The sequence below is a fragment of the Amia ocellicauda genome, unplaced genomic scaffold (genome assembly GCF_036373705.1).
Source record: "Amia ocellicauda isolate fAmiCal2 unplaced genomic scaffold, fAmiCal2.hap1 HAP1_SCAFFOLD_34, whole genome shotgun sequence".
Taxonomy (NCBI): Eukaryota; Metazoa; Chordata; class Actinopteri; order Amiiformes; family Amiidae; genus Amia; species Amia ocellicauda.
Window position 1 is genome coordinate 581,806 of NW_027102909.1, and position 18,724 is coordinate 600,529.

Genomic DNA, 18,724 nt, shown 5'->3' on the forward strand with positions numbered 1-18,724 from the left:
TAATTGAAGTATTGTACACGTACCCGGCTACTTTCAACAGCCTTTGCTGCACTGATATTTTTCCCTCCATTTTCCATTTTTTTTTTTTTTTTTTTTTGCTGGAAGTTCCATCAATACCCGCCAGCCTTTAAGAGACATCATGCAGCCAGGCCTCTTGGCTTGCGGCCACACCGTCCTGAACGCGCCCGATCTCGTCAGATCTCGGAAGCTAACGGGGCAGGGCCTGGTCAGTACTTGGATGGGTGACCTCCTGGAAATACCAGGTGCTGCAAGCTTTTTACGTCTCCTGGGTAACTTCATCATAGCTCTTAATACTCTCTTTCAGTCTGTAGGAGATATTATTGAAGAATTGTACACGTACCCGGCTACTTTCAAAACCCTTTGCTGCACTGATATTTTTCCCTCCATTTTTCTTTTTTCTTTTTTTTTTTGCTTGAAGTTCCGTCAATACCCGCCAGCCTTAAAGAGACATCATGCAGCCGGGTCTCTCGGCTTTCGGCCACACCGTCCTGAACGCGCATGATATTGTCAGATCTCGGAAGCTAAACGGGGCAGGGCCTGGTCAGTACTTGGATGGGAGACCTCCTAGAAATACCAGGTGCTGCAAGCTTTTTACGTCTCCTGGGTAACTTCATCGTAGCTCTTAATACTCTCTATCTGTCTGGAGGAGATATAATTGAAGTATTGTACACGTATCCAGCTACTGTCAACACCCTTTGCTGCACTGATATTTTTCCATTTATTTTTCTTTTTTCTTTTTTTAATTTTTTTTTTTGCTGGAAGTTCCGTCAATACCCGCCAACCTTTAAGAGACATCATGCAGCCAGGCCTTTCGGCTTGTGGCCACTCCTTCCTGAACGCGCCCGATCTCATCATATCTCGGAAGCTAAACGGGGCAGGGCCTGGTCAGTACTTTGATGGGAGACCTCCTGGAAATACCAGGTCCTGCAAGCTTTTTACGTCTCCTGGGTAACTTCATCGTAGCTCTTAATACTCTCTTTCTGTCTCCAAGAGATATAATTGAAGAATTGTACACGTACCCGGCTACTTTCAACACCCTTTCCTGCACTGATATTTTTCCCTCCATTTTTCTTTTTTTTTTTTTTTTTTTTTGCTGGAAATTCCGTCAATACCCGCCAGCCTTTAAGAGACATCATGCAGCCAGACATCTCGGCTTGCGGCCACACCGTCCTGAACGCGCCCGATCTTGTCAGATCTCGGAAGCTAAACGGGGCAGGACCTGGTCAGTACATGAATGTGAGACCTCCTGGAAATACCTAGTGCTGCAAGCTTTTACGTCTCCTGGGTAACTTTATCGTAGCTCTTAATACTCTCTCTCTGTCTGGAGGAGATATAATTGAAGTATTGTACACGTATCCAGCTACTGTCAACACCCTTTGCTGCACTGATATTTTTCCATTTATTTTTCTTTTTTCTTTTTTTAATTTTTTTTTTTGCTGGAAGTTCCGTCAATACCCGCCAACCTTTAAGAGACATCATGCAGCCAGGCCTTTCGGCTTGTGGCCACTCCGTCCTGAACGCGCCCGATCTCATCATATCTCGGAAGCTAAACGGGGCAGGGCCTGGTCAGTACTTTGATGGGAGACCTCCTGGAAATACCAGGTCCTGCAAGCTTTTTACGTCTCCTGGGTAACTTCATCGTAGCTCTTAATACTCTCTTTCTGTCTCCAGGAGATATAATTGAAGAATTGTACACGTACCCGGCTACTTTCAACACCCTTTCCTGCACTGATATTTTTCCCTCCATTTTTCTTTTTTTTTTTTTTTTTTTTTGCTGGAAATTCCGTCAATACCCGCCAGCCTTTAAGAGACATCATGCAGCCAGACATCTCGGCTTGCGGCCACACCGTCCTGAACGCGCCCGATCTTGTCAGATCTCGGAAGCTAAACGGGGCAGGACCTGGTCAGTACATGAATGTGAGACCTCCTGGAAATACCTAGTGCTGCAAGCTTTTACGTCTCCTGGGTAACTTTATCGTAGCTCTTAATACTCTCTCTCTGTCTGGAGGAGATATAATTGAAGTATTGTACACGTATCCAGCTACTGTCAACACCCTTTGCTGCACTGATATTTTTCCATTTATTTTTCTTTTTTCTTTTTTTAATTTTTTTTTTTGCTGGAAGTTCCGTCAATACCCGCCAACCTTTAAGAGACATCATGCAGCCAGGCCTTTCGGCTTGTGGCCACTCCGTCCTGAACGCGCCCGATCTCATCAGATCTCGGAAGCTAAACGGGGCAGGGCCTGGTCAGTACTTTGATGGGAGACTTCCTGGAAATACCAGGTCCTGCAAGCTTTTTACGTCTCCTGGGTAACTTCATCGTAGCTCTTAATACTCTCTTTCTGTCTCCAGGAGATATAATTGAAGAATTGTACACGTACCCGGCTACTTTCAACACCCTTTCCTGCACTGATATTTTTCCCTCCATTTTTCTTTTTTTTTTTTTTTTTTTTTGCTGGAAATTCCGTCAATACCCGCCAGCCTTTAAGAGACATCATGCAGCCAGACATCTCGGCTTGCGGCCACACCGTCCTGAACGCGCCCGATCTTGTCAGATCTCGGAAGCTAAACGGGGCAGGACCTGGTCAGTACATGAATGTGAGACCTCCTGGAAATACCTCGTGCTGCAAGCTTTTACGTCTCCTGGGTAACTTTATCGTAGCTCTTAATGCTCTCTATCTGTCTGGAGGAGATATAATTGAAGTATTGTACACGTACCCAGCTACTGTCAACACCCTTTGCTGCACTGATATTTTTCCATCCATTTTTTTTTTTTTTTGCTGGAAGTTCCGTCAATATCCGCCAGCCTTTAAGAGACATCATGCAGCCAGGCATCTCGGCTTGCGGCCACACCATCCTGAACGCGCCCGATCTCGTCAGATCTCTGAAGCTAAACGGGGCAGGGCCTCGTCAGTACTTGGATGGGAGACGTCCTGGAAATACCTGGTGCTGCAAGCTTTTTACGTCTCCTGGGAAACTTCATCGTAGCTCTTAATACTCTCTATCTGTCTGGAGGAGATATAATTGAAGTATTGTACACGTACCCGGCTACTTTCAACAGCCTTTGCTGCACTGATATTTTTCCCTCCATTTTCCATTTTTTTTTTTTTTTTTTCTTGCTGGAAGTTCCGTCAATACCCGCCAGCCTTTAAGAGACATCATGCAGCCAGGCATCTCGGCTTGCGGCCACACCATCCTGAACGCGCCCGATCTCGTCAGATCTCGGAAGCTAAACGGGGCAGGACCTGGTCAGTGCATGAAAGTGAGACCTCCTGGAAATACCTAGTGCTGCAAGCTTTTACGTCTCCTGGGTAACTTTATCGTAGCTCTTAATACTCTCTCTCTGTCTGGAGGAGATATAATTGAAGTATTGTACACGTATCCAGCTACTGTCAACACCCTTTGCTGCACTGATATTTTTCCATCCATTTTTCTTTTTTCTTTTTTTTTTTTTTTTTTTTGCTGGAAGTTCCGTCAATACCCGCCAGCCTTAAAGAGACATCATGCAGCCAGGCCTTTCGGCTTGTGGCCACACCGTCCTGAATGCGCCCGATCTCGTCAGATCTCGCAAGCTAAACGAGACAGGGCCTGGTCAGTACTTGGATGGGAGACCTCCTAGAAATACCAGGTGCTGCAAGCTTTTTACGTCTCCTGGGTAACTTCATCGTAGCTCTTAATACTCTCATTCTGTCTCCAGGAGATATAATTGAAGAATTGTACACGTACCCGACTACTTTCAACACCCTTTGCTGCACTGGTATATTTCCCTCTATTTTTCTTTTTTTATATTTTTTTTTTGCTGGAAGTTCCGTCAATACCCGCCAGCCTTAAAGAGACATCATGCAGCCAGGCATCTCGGCTTGCGGCCACACCATCCTGAACGCGCCCGATCTCGTGAGATCTCGGAAGCTAAACGGGGCAGGACCTGGTCAGTACATGAATGTGAGACCTCCTGGAAATACCTAGTGCTGCAAGCTTTTACGTCTCCTGGGTAACTTTATCGTAGCTCTTAATACTCTCTCTCTATCTGGAGGAGATATAATTGAAGTATTGTACACGTATCCAGTTACTGTCAACACCCTTTGCTGCACTGATATTTTTCCATCCATTTTTCTTTTTTTATATTTTTTTTTTGCTGGAAGTTCCGTCAATACCCGCCAACCTTTAAGAGACATCATGCAGCCAGGCATCTCGGCTTGCGGCCACACCATCCTGAACTCGCCCGATCTTGTCAGATCTTGGAAGCTAAACGGGGCAGGACCTGGTCAGTACATGAATGTGAGACCTCCTGGAATTACCTGGTGCTGCAAGCTTTTACGTCTCCTGGGTAACTTTATCGTAGCTCTTAATACTCTCTATCTGTCTGGAGGAGATATAATTGAAGTATTGTACACGTACCCAGCTACTGTAAACACCCTTTGCTGCACTGATATTTTTCCATCCATTTTTCTTTTTTTTTTTTTTTTTGCTGGAAGTTCCGTCAATACCCGCCAACCTTTAAGAGACATCATGCAGCCAGGCCTCTTGGCTTGCGGCCATACCGTCCTGAATGCGCCCAATCTCGTCAGATTTCGGAAGCTAAACGGGGCAGGGCCTGGTCAGTACTTGGATGGGAGACCTCCTAGAAATACCAGGTGCTGCAAGCCTTTTACGTCTCCTGGGTAACTTCATTGTAGCTCTTAATACTCTCTTTCTGTCTCCAGGAGATATAATTGAAGAATTGTACACGTACCCGGCTACTTTCAACACCCTTTCCTGCACTGATATTTTTCCCTCCATTTTTCTATTTTTTTTTTTTTTTTCTTTTGCTGGAAATTCCGTCAATACCCGCCAGCCTTTAAGAGACATCATGCAGCCAGACATCTCGGCTTGTGGCCACACCGTCCTGAACGCGCCCGATCTCGTCAGATCTCGGAAGCTAAACGGGGCAGGACCTGGTCAGTACTTGAATGTGAGACCTCCTGGAAATACCTGGTGCTGCAAGCTTTTACGTCTCCTGGGTAACTTTATCGTAGCTCTTAATACTCTCTATCTGTCTGGAGGAGATATAATTGAAGAATTGTACACGTACCCGGCTACTTTCAACACCCTTTCCTGCACTGATATTTTTCCCTCCATTTTTCTATTTTTTTTTTTTTTTTCTTTTGCTGGAAGTTCCGTCAATACCCGCCAACCTTTAAGAGACATCATGCAGCCAGGCCTTTCGGCTTGTGGCCACACCGTCCTGAATGCGCCCGATCTCGTCAGATCTCGGAAGCTGAACGGGGCAGGGTCTGGTCAGTACTTGGATGGGAGACCTCCTAGAAATACCAGTGCTGCAAGCTTTTTACGTCTCCTGGGTAACTTCATCGTAGCTCTTAATACTCTCTTTCTGTCTCCAGGAGATATAATTGAAGAATTGTACACGTACCCGGCTACTTTCAACACCCTTTGCTGCACTGGTATATTTCCCTGTATTTTTCTTTTTTTTTTTGCTGGCAGTTCCGTCAATACCCGCCAGCCTTTAAGAGACATCATGTAGCCAGGCATCTCGGCTTGCGGCCACACCATCCTGAACGCGCCCGATCTCGTCAGATCTCGGAAGCTAAACGGGGCAGGACCTGGTCAGTACATGAATGTGAGACCTCCTGGAAATACCTAGTGCTGCAAGCTTTTACGTCTCCTGGGTAACTGTATCGTAGCTCTTAATACTCTCTCTCTGTCTGGAGGAGATATAATTGAAGTATTGTACACGTATCCAGCTACTGTCAACACCCTTTCCTACACTGATATTTTTCCCTCCATTTTTCTATTTTTTTTTTTTTTTTTTTGCTGGAAGTTCCGTCAATACCCGCCAACCTTTAAGAGACATCATGCAGCCAGGCCTTTCGGCTTGTGGCCACACCGTCCTGAATGCGCCCGATCGCGTAAGATCTCGGAAGCTGAACGGGGCAGGGTCTGGTCAGTACTTGGATGGGAGACCTCCTAGAAATACCAGGTGCTGCAAGCTTTTTACGTCTCCTGGGTAACTTCATCGTAGCTCTTAATACTCTCTTTCTGTCTCCAGGAGATATAATTGAAGAATTGTACACGTACCCGGCTACTTTCAACACCCTTTGCTGCACTGGTATATTTCCCTCTATTTTTCTTTTTTTTTTTTGCTGGAAGTTCCGTCAATACCCGCCAGCCTTTAAGAGACATCATGCAGCCAGGCATCTCGGCTTGCGGCCACACCATCCTGAACGCGCCCGATCTCGTCAGATCTCGGAAGCTAAACGGGGCAGGACCTGGTCAGTACATGAATGTGAGACCTCCTGGAAATACCTAGTGCTGCAAGCTTTTACGTCTCCTGGGTAACTTTATCGTAGCTCTTAATACTCTCTCTCTGTCTGGAGGAGATATAATTGAAGTATTGTACACGTATCCAGCTACTGTCAACACCCTTTGCTGCACTGATATTTTTCCATCCATTTTTCTTTTTTCTTTTTTTCTTTTTCTTTTTTGCTTGAAGTTCCGTCAATACCCGCCAACCTTTAAGAGACATCATGCAGCCAGGCATCTCGGCTTGCGGCCACACCATCCTGAACGCGCCCGATCTCGTCAGATCTCGGAAGCTAAACGGGGCAGGACCTGGTCAGTACATGAATGTGAGACCTCCTGGAAATACCTAGTGCTGCAAGCTTTTACGTCTCCTGGGTAACTTTATCGTAGCTCTTAATACTCTCTTTCTGTCTCCAGGAGATATAATTGAAGTATTGTACACGTATCCAGCTACTGTCAACACCCTTTGCTGCACTGATATTTTTCCATCCATTTTTCTTTTTTCTTTTTTTCTTTTTCTTTTTTGCTTGAAGTTCCGTCAATACCCGCCAACCTTTAAGAGACATCATGCAGCCAGGCCTTTCGGCTTGTGGCCACACCGTCCTGAACGCGCTCGATCTCGTCAGATCGCGTAAGCTGAACGGGGCAGGTCCTGGTCAGTACTTGGATGGGTGACCTCCTGGAAATACCAGGTGCTACAAGCTTTATACGTCTCTTGGGTAACTTCATCGTAGCTCGTAATACTCTCTTTCTGTCTGGAGGAGATATAATTGAAGTATTGTACACTTTGTCTTAGGGACAGTCTGGCTAGCAGTGACTGAGTGGTTGACAGACGACAAGCATCGGAATGTACGTGCTCTGTGATGTCATAGCAGTCAGCTGAGAGAGGCTCGTGATGTCATCGCTGAGCTGTCTGTCTGTCTGTCTGTCTGTCTCTCTCTCTCTCTTTCTCTCTCTCTCTCTCTCTCTCTCTTCCTCTCAATTCAATTCATTTGTATTGTCAAAGCAATTGGACATACATACATACATATATATATATATATATATATATATATATACATACATATATACATCTATACATGCTAGAAAGTCATTACAATGTTATCTTAAAGGCTAACTAAGCAGAACATATATCATTATAGAACAGAGTTCATAGGTCAACACATGGTTTTAGGGAACAGGCACGTAGGTCATACCGTTTGACAATGTCTCCAAGGTTCTCATCGTAAATAACAAACAGAAATCAAACTATCTTCTGGGCTGACCTTCTAGCTTGACCGTATCTTTCTTAAGTATACAAGAGAGAAAAACAGGTGTAAGAAAATAATTTCTAATTTTCCTTCTACACATATATACATACATACATACATATGTAGTGTTATGTTGGGTGTATTTTGATAAGAGCATTTGGGCTCTGAGCTGAAGCACTGATCTAAAGAAGACCTCTCCCCCCCCAAAGTTATCAGATTTCCTTAGCTCATCAGCTTGGAACTGGTTTGCATCAAAGTGACAGTTTTGGGGAGGATGGCACCGAGAAGAGGCCAAATAGTTTGGAATTCTGCTATGAGATGTCTGGAGAAAGGGGCCTGTAGGTGATAAAAACTCTTTGAAGTGGATGAGAGCCGAAATCCCGACATAGAGCTACGAACCCAGGCCAACCGGCATTTCCAAAAGATGGCATGGATTGACATCAGTCATAAATAAAGCCTCCCTCCAATAGGACACTTGGGGCTGAAACCGAAATCGAATCTCAAGAACTCAGGGACCAATCACCTACTGATCTGACAGACTATAAGGAACAGCGGACAGTCTTTCTCTCTCTCTCTCTCTCTCTCACCTGAACCAGAAACTCGCTGCCACAGCTCAACCTGTAGCTCTGTTGCCAGAACCGGAATCAGAAACCAACCAAGTCTTTGCCGGCAACAGAAGAGTTAAACTGGGAGAAGGAGATTGAGCGAAGAATTATTTTAAAGGACTTTATTAAATAAATAACTTCACAGACCCACCTGATCAGTGGAGTTTTACAGCTGGACAATTGACTAAGTCGACTGAATACGAAAGTGTCAGTCACTTAAATAGCTATTTGAGTCTTAAGAAACTTGACCCTTGGAATAAACAGGGCCCTGCTTTCCTCAAAGACTTTGTCTTCAAGTAACTACGGTGGAACCCTGCTTACAAAGAAGATTTTGTGCACTACCTTGGAGCCTTCAAACCAGTGGAAAATCTGTTTGGAAAAGACTCTACATTCGCGAAACCCCAACTTCCAGGTGCATCGACTGAGTGGAAGTTCTTGGACAAAGCCGAACCGGACTGCCTTTGTTCCAAACCACACGGACCTCGTGCCGTGTGCTGTTATCTGAGCCCGAAGCCAGAGAGGCCTCTCTGCGACGAAGTTCACATAAGTTTAACAGTTTGGAGTTCATGATTCATGACATTTGAGAAATCAATTAGAAATGTTAATCTGTGATTCATAACTCTAGAATGTGTAATATCATTTAGTTTTCTTAAATATAAATGTGTGTTGCATTCAACTGTTTTGTTGATAATTTTAGAAATAAAATCTGACAACGCCGAGAAATATCTTCTCATTCCTGTTTAACTGTTTAGTCTGAAATTGACACAAGTTAATAGACACCAGATTATAGGTGGCCCTGCCTATCCTTAATCATTGAATAATAATCAGTTAAGGGAAATTGTGGTAACAAGTAATGATAGGATCTTTCTCTCCACCTAAACGTTAATGAGACTGATATATATATAACGAGAAGTTACCTGACATAAATACTAACCTGCGTAGTTATTGAATGTCTGACTAACAATACTAATGAGAGACTCACCTTCGTCTTACTAACCGGTATTGTAGTCAATGTGTTTATAACCTTTTTTGTTTAATGATTTGTGTGTTATCATATGCGATCCCATGGTCTTTGATTTGGTCACGGAAGTGATTTGTCTTTGATTTGTTGATCTAGAGTTGAATTTTAATTAGTTTTTCCCTTTTGTATAATTAGTGTAGTGCTACATTTAGTCTTTGTTTTTGAATAAATTTGACAATTTATATCTTTGGAATTGGTGTCTGCATCCAATTATTACAGAAAATGAGTTCTACAAGATTCCAGGATTCGTGATAAGGTGATACTATAAATTCACTTCTTTAATTGAATTTTATAAGTGTACCTTACGCTACACCTTTGACCACCACGTCTTCCTCCTCCCACTGCTTGACCTCTATTGTGACCTGGATCACCTGCCGGCTCCATGTTATCGCTGTGTTGTTGAGGTGGATAGCACGCATTTCACTCGATACTCGTACCACAATGTGAAATCAATCATCAATAACCAGTTGGCAGTATTGGAAAAGCAATTACAAGGGCCTGCATACATACAGTAATGTCAAATCTGATGTGGAAGAACAATTCCTTTATCCCTCTGTTCTCCACCAGGGTTGTGCTGATCGCCTCGATTGGCAAGTTTGCAGTGTGAGGAGTGGATCCATGTCGTCGTTCCTAGGCACTTCACAGCTGTGTGGGTGGTCAGGAGCACCTGGTAGGGCCCTGTCCACCTGGGCTGTTGGGAGGACTTTCTCTTGTGTGCTTTGATATACACAGTCATCTTGCTGGAAGGGGTGGTAAACCTGCTGGGATGGTTCAGTCTGGGCGGCTTTCATCTGTGAATGGACAGCTTCGAAAGCACGTGTTAGTCCCATACAAAAAGACAACATAGCATCATCCATCAAGTGGATGTCCATTTCCCTTACAGACAATGGAGGAGTGATGGAGAGTCTCATAAGTCATCCCATAATAATCTCACACGGAGAAAGACCTGTTTTTCTCAATTTGCTGACGATTTCATTGTCATTAGGACTATAGGAAGGGGATCTGGACGTTTGAGTCCTGTTTGTTTGCATATATTAGACAGCTTATTCTTTAATATCCCATTTTGTTTCTCCACTGCTCCAGCTGACTGAGCCTGATGGGGCAGTGAAAATGTTGTTTACCTCGCAGGGCTTTGCATAGTTCCTGCACTATTGTCCCAGTGAAGTGAGTGTTCCTATCACTGGAAATTTCCCTGGAATGCGAAATCTACATATAACATCCCTTAACTGTATTTTTGCTACTTTTACTACTTCAGCCTTCCTACGGGATAGGCTTCAACCCATTTAGAACACCTATATATTATTACAAGTCTATATTCATATCCACAACATTTAAGCTTTTGAACACAATCTATTTGCATATTGCAGGATTATGAGCTTGACAAATGTGGCAAGTTCTACAATATTGCTAAGCTGTTACTATAAAACCTGGGGCAAACCAATTTAAAAGACTGATGCACACATCCCCCCTTTGCCCGTGTGGCCAACACCATGCGCCACATGGGCAAACCAGGGAAAGAGTGCCTGTGAGGCAACCAATGCATTAGCAAATGTTTGAGCTCTCTTATGGAAGGTGCAGTGGCCAGTTGCAATTTCCTGGAGCTTTTACAGTGCATCTCAAATTAAATTTCATCCAGCCCCAGGTCATAAAAGTCAAACCCTAGTTACGACATACATAACACATACATTTTGTTGCTTCAAAGAGAATACAAAAGTCAGCAAAACATTCTTTTTTACAAATTCAGTTTGTAAACTGTATTGTACATATATTTGTTGCGTTTTGATTTATAAACATTATACATTGTACAAATCTTAAGTGAAGGGCAATGGACTGATTCTGACTTCATGGCTGTCATTCTATTCATTTGAATAATGTGACATCTCCACTAATAGTACATTATAAATTAAACTATCAATAGAAGAATATGTGCTACTGCGGACGTCATCTGAGCAGTTTCACAATATATTGTAGATTCCTATAATCTGGAAAACCTTTAATTATAGTATTTTAACTTATTTCTCCACTGAGTCAAGCATCACTTCAGCGTAGTGGACCTCAGCATTGGTCTGTTCAAGTTGCTGTGAGGCTGTCTTTAAAGCCGCGCCCTCGGCCTACTGTGTCTCAACAAGAACACCAGCATCTTCTCCATATGGGTCAGACATCGGTTCCTTCAGGACACGATTCATAATATGCATATCTGCCATGTGGAATAAATCAGTCTGAAGACACAATGTGTGGTTCACACAACATCAGAGATCGTCCTTATAAAAGGCATCTCTATCACATTAGTTGACATTCGCACAATCTATAAGGTTTCTAGTAAAGGGACAATTCAAAATAATAATAATCTTGATTCCAATTTATCTCATTTATCAAATTATTTCAGTACAGCACTCAGCTGTCGTCAGCAGCATCATATCTCCTGTGTTTATTGAATCAGCTTTACTTCCTAGTGTAGATACTCTTTTTGTGTGGAGTTGTCAAAGTTTCAAAACAATGTGCTTATCTTTGTCCTTTTATCTAACTTAAATACCTGAGAACATTACAATAACTATTACAGCAGCTCCTTCAACACCATAGTTAATAGTAGTTGGGTAAATGATGGCAGTTATTAATCTTTGTTTCTCAATTCATTTTTTACCAATAAACCATAATTTGAAATTATTTCCATACTCCTATTATTCCTATTTTCATTATTATTAGTTTTATGCGGTTGTCATCTAGTATGTGATGTATTCGTCTGTATCAACATCAATATTATTATCATTATTAATACAAGCAGTGTAAATTACCATTCATTACACTCTTGCTCTGTTTGTAATAAGTTATGAACCCTTACACGTACTTACAGTCTCTGCCTTGTCTCTGACTTCTCTCTCTCTCTCCTCTCTCTCTCTCTCTCTCTCTCTCTCTCTCATCTCAGGCTGCTTGTCTGCTCAGGCGAACAGGGGGAGCAGAGGAGCACATACGGCCCTTGCCCCCTGCCCCCCTCTTCCTAATTGATAGGGTATTTCTGTTTGTGAAAGGACTATTTCCAAACAGTTTTATAACTTGCCATGACTATGTTTCATTAAATTAGTTATGTTACACCTTTAGTTATACCTGTAGTAACTTCATTATTTTCCCTCATATTCCAGTCAATCACCATCAGAGTCTCTCGTGGCAGTACATTTGTCTCACACAGAACAAACTCTCCTTTCTCAACCGCTTTCAATTTTGGATAACATCGCACTGCATCCCAACAGCTGTTCTTTCTCCTATTCCTAATTTCTTACAAGAAAATGCAAGTTATATTTGATCGATTTGTATTATTACTATTTATATACATTTCACTACATTATTGTAGTTAATTAATGTATTTAATCTTTGGAAAATAAGCCTTTTCATTGATCTCAATAATGATGTCCAGGTACTTCAGGAAAGCACATTTTCAAAAAATGTGTCCAGTCAATGATTTCCCCAACTAAGAACCTGCGTGGGCACTAAGACTGTCCTCCTGCGCGGCTCATGTCTTTATTGTGTCACTTCCTCCTATTGAAGTCCAATCTACACCAGTACAGGTTCAGAAGAACTGTTCCCGAATCCAGATTGAACTGATCAATAGTTAATTTCTTACCTACACATTGTATTTAGGGATCTATTACTAGGGATTTAAAAACTCTTCATTGTGGAACTCATAGCTTCCAAATGAGCACATCGTTAATTTCCTGGAGTATCTGGTTATCTATTTATCAATATGTAAGAAACCTTCACCGAATGTTTGTGGTTGCCTCGGATTCCTATTTCTAAATTTGGCTCTAATTCCATTTCTAACATGTTACTTTTAACTTCTGTATTCGTAAGACCTATTTAAATAACTTAATTTTGTATTATTATTTCTGTTTGCAATAGCATTCTGTGTACAGTTAAATGCTGACTTTCTTGTAGGTCTGTTATTACAACATATTTAACTGGCGTTTTTTAGCTATCATTCTGTAACTATTTGTGACTTATGACTCTCTTAGTCATATTCTGGACTATACAGTACATGAAAAAGTCAAAATATGGACATTTACCTTGCGCAAACTGAAAACGTACAAACATACAAAGAGACACATATTAATTTATATCCATAGTAAATTCAGATACCATGGTTTTGGTTGGCATGTCATATTGACCTGCAGTGTCTCAAACTACCCTTATTTATTACTTATCTAGTAATTTTCCTTCAGTATCTTGAGGACTGTCATTTATACTGAAAAACATATATATATATATATTTTTAATTTGTCTTCGGGGCATTCAGATTGAATTATGCCTGTTGTCGTTTCTTTCTTTTCTCTAACAAATGTTTTAAGATAGCTAGCTTTGGTTTCTCATTTCTTAATGCTTTGTATTCCTATTTTGCAAAACCGTTTTTAGGTGCTCAAGTCTATCTGAATCAAAAGTCCCATCTTCTGGAAACCTTAATTTTCTGTCACCTATTGTCCAGTCAAACGCACCGCTTCACTCCATAGTTATCATACATGTACCTTACATGTGTACCTTTAAGTGGCGGGTCGCCCGTCTTACTAGAGCTGTTCCCACACAGTAACACGTTTTCCCATTTTCTATGTATCGTTTTGTACACAACAACCAAGGCGTGCAAGCCCGCAAAATAACAATAAACGACAGGGGAGAAAACATAGCAAAAAACAAGAAAACACAAATAATACTAAATCCTATATAGGAATAACAACAAACATGCTTTTCAATGTTTGCATTTATAGAACTTGTATATAACTTAATGACTTTTCTTCATTTACCATAAACACTATAAACTTCTATAAACTATAAACACGTTATTTTATATTATCACCGGCGTATCAGATATTGAACAATTAATTAGCGCTCCTTTTTTTTTTTTTTTTTTCTAATAGTAGGTCAAACCCACTTAAGCCTGCGGGAACCCAGACAGGAAAACACAGTCCTGTTCCTTCACAAACAAGAAGACACAGTCAAGTCTATGGTAACCCTAAGAAACCATGCTCCTCGGTTATTGGTGTCAATGGATCTCATTATCCTGAAACTTTCATGATCGAAACATGGAATACTGTTTGTCAGTTTCCATAAAACTATGCATTAAGAGTAATGCAACAGTCACTTATCATTTTGAGCAGCTGTATCAATTGATAGTTAGATCTCTGTAATGAAATGAATAGACAGTGATCTCAGATGTAATGTGTGAATTGCATTTTGAAATGGTAATACTTTGATGTAAGTTGTGTCATTTTAGTTCAATGAACAAATGATCTGAGGTTGATGTGTATTGTATCCAAGCAATTGTAAAAAAGTGTTAGAGTTTTGAAAAATGTGCATTTTGATCATCGGGTGTGAGTTTAGTGTCTAGAGTTTTGAAAAATGACATCAAGGTTCTGAAATGAGTGCCAAAGTGATTGTGAAAAAGTGTAATATCAGGGGACAGTGGCTATTAGTGATCTGGCCTTCCGTGGCCTCTGTATTAATGTAACAGGTCACATTGTATGTGTACACTGATACTTGATAGTATAATATAGTACAAGTAAAAAACATACATAGGTATCATAGAAGTATTTTGCAGAAATGATTATGGATAGTTATCAAAATGGAGAGGAAATGCTAAATCCAGTCTCCCCAGGCTGAGCTTCTATTGCTGCACCTGCTAAGTGGCTGCTGGCCCCACTATATGGATAGAGCCACACCAAGTACAAGAGTCTCCCCATTGCTATTTATATCTCCCTATCCAGTCTTCTGTAGGTGTCAGGGTGGGGTGCCTATTCCCCTGCATGCTTTGAAACCTATAGCACCTGGGACGCACACTTGGGATCCGGTTCCTCTGCCCCTCACATACACATGAGGAATCCTAGGTGCTCAATACGTCATACTGTCTCTTTCATCTCATGTGTAAACTATGGACAAATACATGACTAAACGTGTTTAGTTGCTTTTCCCAGAATGCTTTGCGCCACGATATGCAAATAACGGGGACTATGATTGGCTCCCTGACATTACCCACACTGCGACTGATGCTACCCATTTCACTACCCAACAAAGACCCATAATATGCGTGTGTCTGTCTGTCTGTCTGTCTGTCTGTGTGTGAAAGTGTGTGTGTGTCTGTCTGTCTGTCTGTCATGTAACTTGCACATCTGTGAGGGCACCACTAATGCCGAAAGAGATGTACACATATTGTTTATTTTCCATATATATGTATGTATGTATGTATGCATGTCCAATTGCTTTGACAATACAAATGAATTGAATTGAGAGGGAGAGAGAGAGAGAGAGAGACAGACAGACAGACAGACAGAGAGACACACATACACACACACACACACACACACACACACAGAGAGCCAGCCAGCCAGCCAGCCAGCTCAGCGATGACATGACGAGCCTCTCTCAGCTTACTGCTATGACAGCACAGAGCACGTACATTCCGTTTAACAAATCGTTAAACAAAAAAGGTTATAAACACATTGACTACAATACCGGTTAGTAAGACGAAGGTGAGTCTCTCGTTAGTATTATTAGTCAGACATTAAATAACTACGCAGGTTAGTTTTTATGTCGGGTAACTTCTCGTTATATATATATCAGTCTCATTTACGTTTAGGTGCCGAGAAAGATCCTATTTGTTACCACAATTTCCCTTAACTGATTATTATTCAATGATTAAGGATAGGCAGGGCCACCAATAATCTAATGTCTATTAACTTGTGTCAATTTCAGACTAAACAGTTAAACAGGAATGAGAAGATATTTCTCGGGGTTGACAGATTTTATTTCTAAAATTATCAACAAAACAGTTTAATGCAACACACATTTATATTTAAGAAAACTAAATGATATTACACATTCTAGAGTTATGAATCACAGATTAACATTTCTAATTGATTTCTCAAATGTCATGAATCACAAACTCCAAACTGTTAAACTTATGTGAACTTCGTCGCAGAGAGGCCTCTCTGCCTTCGGGCTCAGATAACAGCACTCGGCACGAGGTCCGTGTGGTTTGGAACAAAGGCAGTCCGGTTCGGCTTTGTCCAAGAACTTCCACTCAGTCGATGCACCTGTAAGTTGGGGTTTCGGGAATGTAGAGTCTTTTCCAAACAGATTTTCCACTGGTTTGAATGCTCCAAGGTTGTGCACAAAATCTTCTTTGTAAGCAGGGTTCCACCGTAGTTACTTGAAGACAAAGTCTTTGAGGAAAGCAGGGCCCTGTTTATTCCAAGGGTCAAGTTTCTTAAGACTCAAATAGCTATTTAAGTGACTGACACTTTCGTATTCAGTCGACTTAGTCAATTGTCCAGCTGTAAAACTCCACTGATCAGGTGGGTCTGTAAAGTTATTTATTTAATAAAGTCCTTTAAAAGAATTCTTCGTACGGCTCAATCTCCTTCTCCCAGTTTAACTCTTCTGTTGCCGGCAAAGACTTGGTTGGTTTCTGATTCCGGTTCTGGCAACAGAGCTACAGGTTGAGCTGTGGCAGCGAGTTTCTGGTTCAGGTGAGAGAAAGAGAGAGAGAAAGACTGTCCGCTGTTCCTTAAAGTCTGTCAGATCAGTAGGTGATTGGTCCCTGAGTTCTTGAGATTGGATTTCGGTTTCAGCCCCCAGTGTCCTATTGGAGGGGGGCTTGATTTATGACTGATGTCAATCCATGCCATCTTTTGGAAATGCCGGTTGGCCCGGGTTCGTAGCTCTATGTCGGGATTTCGGCTCTCGTCCACTTCAAAGAGTTTTTATCACCTACAGGCCCCTTTCTCCAGACATCTCATAGCAGAATTCCAAACTATTTGGCCTCTTCTCGGTGCCATCCTCCCCAAAACTGTCACTTTGATGCAAACCAGTTCCAAGCTGATGAGCTAAGGAAATCTGATAACTTTGGGGGGGGGAGAGGTCTTCTTTAGATCCGTGCTTCAGCTCAGAGCCCAAATGCTCTTATCCAAATACACCCAACATAACGCTACATATGTATGTATGTATGTATATATGTGTAGAAGGAAAATTAGAAATTATTTTCTTACACCTGTTTTTCTCTCTTGTATACTTAAGAAAGATACGGTCAAACTAGAAGATCAGCCCAGAAGATAGTTTGATTTCTGTTTGTTATTTACGATGAGAACCTTGGAGACAATGTCAAACGGTATGACCTACGAGCCTGTTCCCTAAAACCATGTGTTGACCTATGAACTCTGTTCTATAATGATATATGTTCTGCTTAGTTAGCCTTTAAGATAACATAGTAATGACTTTCTAGCATGTATGGATGTTTGTATGTATGTATATATATATATATATATATATATATATGTATGTATGTATGTATGTATGTATGTCCAATTGCTTTGACAATACAAATGAATTGAATTGAGAGGAAGAGAGAGAGAGAGAGAGAGAGAGAGAGACAGACAGACAGACAGACAGCTCAGCGATGACATCACGAGCCTCTCTCAGCTGACTGCTATGACATCACAGAGCACGTACATTCCGTTGCTTGCCGTCTGTCAACCACTCAGTCACTGCTAGCCAGACTGGCTGGCTGGCTGGATGGGGGGGCTGCTTGCTGCTGCTGCGTACCTTAGCAAGCTTATTTGCTTGACCGGCCTTCCTACTCCTCTGCCCACATGCCCACCTATGCCCGATCTGCTGTTCACCTGGATCACAGCTCCGCCCCAACAAGGCAGATCTTCCCAAAAATGGTACAAACTGATCCACGTTCCCCTCCACGGAAAGCTTTAGCCCAAAATAAGGGACACATTCTGTAACAACATAATGGATGCCCACCCAACCTGTGACAAAACTTAGAAAAAAGAAAAACGGTCAGTCCTCCTGGGGGAGGGACACACAGCCACCCTGGCTGCCCAATATGTCAGCGCCTACCACAGCCTGAGGGACACAGTGACACACGAGCACCGGCTGTAAATATAATGTAAATACTCATTTGTAATGCATGTCATTGTATTTCAAAAAAGGAATCTGGAAATAGTAAACCAATTTTCTTTATTTGTATGTATTTAAGATCACATTTTATTACATTTTCTTTTTCTGTACTTGATAACATCTTATTGTGATTCAAAATTCTATTATTTATTTTCCGTATGTATGTATGTATGTATGTATGTATGTATGTATGGAAGGAAAGTTAGAAATTCTTTTCTCACACCTGTTTTTCTCTCTTGTATACTTAAGAAAGATTAGGTCAAGCTAGAAGGTCAGGCCAGAAGGTAGTTTGAATTTTGTTTGTTATTCACGATGAGAACCTTGGAGACAATGTCAAACGGTATGATGGCAGCATCACTTACAATTTTGACAGCCGGAAGTCCCGCCCTCCCTACGTACCATAGACCGGAAGGCCCACCTCACCTTCCGGTTACCCCCACCTTTGAACCGGAACTTCTCTCTCCTTCCCATCACCCCCAGGGTTACCCTTTTACCCTCCCTTGTCAGCCATCTTGGATGATATCGGCCATATTGGATGTCAGCCATTTGTAAGGTCATAGGTCATCTGGTAAGATGGGAGCCATTTT

General features: G+C 41.8%; 2 non-coding genes and 19 pseudogenes across 2 annotated transcripts; all 21 read left to right on the plus strand.

Annotated features, from left to right (window-relative positions):
• The first annotated feature begins 157 nt into the window (after nucleotides 1-157).
• Nucleotides 158-275, plus strand: LOC136732200 (5S ribosomal RNA). The gene has a single exon (XR_010809841.1). It is a non-coding gene; the product is annotated as a 5S ribosomal RNA (ribosomal RNA).
• Nucleotides 276-491: 216 nt separating this feature from the next.
• LOC136732649 (uncharacterized) lies at nucleotides 492-610 on the plus strand (annotated as a pseudogene).
• A 225-nt stretch (nucleotides 611-835) lies between these two features.
• Nucleotides 836-954, plus strand: LOC136732468 (uncharacterized; annotated as a pseudogene).
• A 219-nt stretch (nucleotides 955-1,173) lies between these two features.
• LOC136732586 (uncharacterized) lies at nucleotides 1,174-1,292 on the plus strand (annotated as a pseudogene).
• A 224-nt stretch (nucleotides 1,293-1,516) lies between these two features.
• Nucleotides 1,517-1,635, plus strand: LOC136732457 (uncharacterized; annotated as a pseudogene).
• A 219-nt stretch (nucleotides 1,636-1,854) lies between these two features.
• Nucleotides 1,855-1,973, plus strand: LOC136732587 (uncharacterized; annotated as a pseudogene).
• Nucleotides 1,974-2,197: 224 nt separating this feature from the next.
• On the plus strand, nucleotides 2,198-2,316 carry LOC136732370 (uncharacterized; annotated as a pseudogene).
• Nucleotides 2,317-2,535: 219 nt separating this feature from the next.
• Nucleotides 2,536-2,654, plus strand: LOC136732613 (uncharacterized; annotated as a pseudogene).
• Nucleotides 2,655-2,860: 206 nt separating this feature from the next.
• LOC136732472 (uncharacterized) lies at nucleotides 2,861-2,979 on the plus strand (annotated as a pseudogene).
• Nucleotides 2,980-3,199: 220 nt separating this feature from the next.
• LOC136732644 (uncharacterized) lies at nucleotides 3,200-3,318 on the plus strand (annotated as a pseudogene).
• A 224-nt stretch (nucleotides 3,319-3,542) lies between these two features.
• LOC136732347 (uncharacterized) lies at nucleotides 3,543-3,661 on the plus strand (annotated as a pseudogene).
• A 218-nt stretch (nucleotides 3,662-3,879) lies between these two features.
• Nucleotides 3,880-3,998, plus strand: LOC136732552 (uncharacterized; annotated as a pseudogene).
• Nucleotides 3,999-4,215: 217 nt separating this feature from the next.
• LOC136732100 (uncharacterized) lies at nucleotides 4,216-4,334 on the plus strand (annotated as a pseudogene).
• A 214-nt stretch (nucleotides 4,335-4,548) lies between these two features.
• LOC136732259 (5S ribosomal RNA) lies at nucleotides 4,549-4,667 on the plus strand. The gene has a single exon (XR_010809904.1). It is a non-coding gene; the product is annotated as a 5S ribosomal RNA (ribosomal RNA).
• Nucleotides 4,668-4,888: 221 nt separating this feature from the next.
• On the plus strand, nucleotides 4,889-5,007 carry LOC136732358 (uncharacterized; annotated as a pseudogene).
• A 220-nt stretch (nucleotides 5,008-5,227) lies between these two features.
• On the plus strand, nucleotides 5,228-5,345 carry LOC136732525 (uncharacterized; annotated as a pseudogene).
• A 209-nt stretch (nucleotides 5,346-5,554) lies between these two features.
• On the plus strand, nucleotides 5,555-5,673 carry LOC136732497 (uncharacterized; annotated as a pseudogene).
• A 218-nt stretch (nucleotides 5,674-5,891) lies between these two features.
• Nucleotides 5,892-6,010, plus strand: LOC136732452 (uncharacterized; annotated as a pseudogene).
• A 210-nt stretch (nucleotides 6,011-6,220) lies between these two features.
• Nucleotides 6,221-6,339, plus strand: LOC136732498 (uncharacterized; annotated as a pseudogene).
• Nucleotides 6,340-6,563: 224 nt separating this feature from the next.
• LOC136732499 (uncharacterized) lies at nucleotides 6,564-6,682 on the plus strand (annotated as a pseudogene).
• A 224-nt stretch (nucleotides 6,683-6,906) lies between these two features.
• LOC136732521 (uncharacterized) lies at nucleotides 6,907-7,025 on the plus strand (annotated as a pseudogene).
• Nucleotides 7,026-18,724: the final 11,699 nt, after the last annotated feature.